We start from the raw sequence: 2,664 nt of genomic DNA, 5'->3' as shown, positions 1-2,664 counted from the left end.
AACAAATTTTGAATTCTATGAACAAAATTGGATTTTCATAACTTTTTTGAAAACTAAGAACAAATTTATTATTTGATGAATATTTTTTAAATCTCGATGAACAAAAAATGAGTTCAATGAACAATTTTTCAATTGATGACATTTTTTAACATTGATAAAAAAATTGAATAAGATGAATTAAAATATGTTCACAAATTTGAAAAATAAATTCACAAAAAGAAAAAAAAGTGAAACATAAAAAAGAAAAAAGGAAAAACAAAAGAAGAAAAGAAGAAAAAAGGAAATAAAAAAACATAAAATGGGCCGGCCCATAGGACATCCAGTGCGTCGGGGGGGGGGGGGGGGGGGGGTTACGCGCGCACTTGCTCAGATGTTGAAGTCCCTTTTCTCTATTGCATGTCAACACAGACATTCAAGGGATGTGGAGCTACATCGGCAATAATCCGTGATCATAGGGGTAATTTTTTGGCGGTGTGATGTTCATTTGTTCTATTCACTGCAGATGTTGGTACCACGGAAGCCATGGCAATGAGAGATGGGCTAAGTCTTGCCAGCTCTCTTGGGTGCATTTGTGTTGTGGCCGAATCAGACTCTGATGGAGTTGATTAACTTTTGCGCCGGCTCTACTCAATGGTGGGATTCGGCGGCGGCCATCTACACCGAGTCGCTTGATATTACAAGTCTAATAAGGAAGGTCAAATTTAAGCATTGTAATAGAAAAGCTAATGGTGTTGCTCATGAGCTAGCTAAGTATAGTTATTTGAATAAATTGTCTTTCTCTTGGACTGAGGATCCTCCGGTGTGGATGACCACGGGACTTGCAAACGATGTAATTGTCTTTTGATTTAATAAAGCTCTCTTTGCATTGTAACCTTTTATTTAGGGAATGCATTGTAACCAGTTTGTTGACACTACAGAAGCAGTACCACTGTACAACCTCTTCAGTTCATCCCCGAACAAAGTAGAGTTGTAGATACTTACACGAAGTCTTTACTGTCCCACTCGTTCAATCGGTCTCAAATTTACTTCAAGGTGGCGATGCTTACATAGAGTCGGACCATGCACCATGTGAGAGCGTGTGTGGTGGTGGTGTATGTCTACGTTTCAATAGTTGGTAAATAAAATGATGCACTAACAATTCAACATATCCCTCTGTTAAACGATAGGCTCAAGTTGTGTAACGTGACATTGTCACGATTGTAATTGTGTGCGTGAGTTTACTTGTGTATCAAGGTAGGTGGTTAGCTGGCTGGCCCGATCCCTTTGTATAGCTTGGATTAGGGGCCAAGCCCAAAACCACCTGCCGATCATGTACTTCTGTCGATGATATAAACACGCACGCGTCCCTGCCAGAGGCGTACGCCTTCACACCAAAACCTCTCTAGTTTTTACATGGTAATCAGAGCCTAACTCGGATTCATCCATGGCGAGCTCATCCGCAAATTCGTTCCCCTCATCTCCGTTTGCACACATCGCCACCGAGAAGCTTTCGAGAGGGAACGAAGCACTCTGGCGCGCCACCGTCTTCTCTGCCATCAGGGGGGACAGATGGCGGGCTTCCTCGATCTGGAGCAGGTGGTGCCGCCCATGACGATCGAGGTCACTAGCGACGATGGCAAGACCAAGTCCAAGGCCCCCAACCCGGAGTTCGGCACATGGTACGCTCGGGATCAGCAGGTTTTCTCCTACTTGTTTCCCACGCTACCACGTGAGATGGCCATCCAAGTGGCAACTTGCCACACCGCAGTGGAGTTGTGGAACATCGTGCAAGGGATGCTCACCTCGCATACCCGACCGCGTTCTGTCAACGTCAGGATCGCACTGGCGAATCTTCAGAAGGGCAACTCCACCATTACATAGTATGTTGGTAAGATCAGAACCCTCTGTGATGAGTTGATTGCCTCAGAAAAAAAGGTGGACGAGGAAGATGTGGTCTCTCACATCCTCGCCAGACTGGAGGAGGAGTTCGATCCCGTGGTGTCCGCCATGTTCTCACGGGTTGAACCTGTCACTGTCCCGGAGCTGTACTCGCAGCTTTTGAGCTTCGAGACTCGCATGAATCTTCGCGGGGGGTCCTCTCAGTCCTCTGCAAATGCTGCAACACGCGGGCGCTTCAACAAGCAGAACTGCAACAACGGGGGCGGTGGTGACTGCGGTCGCGTCTTCAACAACAAACAAGGCGGAGGCGGCGGTGGTGAGCACGGCCGAAACTTCAACAACAAGCCAAATGGCAGTGGCGGATGTGGCAATGCAGGAGGAAACGGCGGTGGCTTCACCAACAACTCTGCTGCCAAACCAACGTGCCAGATCTGTGGCAAAGTTGGGCACCTGGCATGGAAGTGCTGGAAGAGCGCTCGGCAAACATTGCTGCTCCCCAATACGGCGTAGATACCAACTGGTAAATGGACAGTGGTGCAACTGGCCATATCACCAGTGACTTGGAGAAGCTCACGGTCTGGGAGAGGTACACCGGCAATGAGCAAATTCACACCGCAAACGGATCAGGTATGGCTATTAATCATATTGGTCATACAACTATTTCTACCCTAGATCATGATCTTCATCTAAATAATGTCCTCCATGTTCCGAAGGCCACTAAAAGTTTGATCTCAGCAAGCAAACTTGCTATTGATAATGATACTTTCGTTGAAATTCACCCTTATT

The 2,664-nt window shown here is 46.4% G+C and overlaps 1 non-coding gene across 1 annotated transcript; it reads left to right on the top strand.

Moving 5' to 3' along the window:
• Window positions 1-1,911: 1,911 nt before the first annotated feature.
• On the top strand, window positions 1,912-2,050 carry LOC120970120 (small nucleolar RNA Z247). Its single transcript, XR_005764866.1, has one exon. It is a non-coding gene; the product is annotated as a small nucleolar RNA Z247 (small nucleolar RNA).
• The last annotated feature ends 614 nt before the right edge of the window (window positions 2,051-2,664 follow it).

This window comes from Aegilops tauschii, chromosome 7 (assembly GCF_002575655.3).
Source record: "Aegilops tauschii subsp. strangulata cultivar AL8/78 chromosome 7, Aet v6.0, whole genome shotgun sequence".
In the NCBI taxonomy this organism is placed as follows: Eukaryota; Viridiplantae; Streptophyta; class Magnoliopsida; order Poales; family Poaceae; genus Aegilops; species Aegilops tauschii.
The sequence above is the reverse complement of the archived record's forward strand: the minus strand, read 5'-3'. Positions and strand labels throughout refer to the sequence as shown.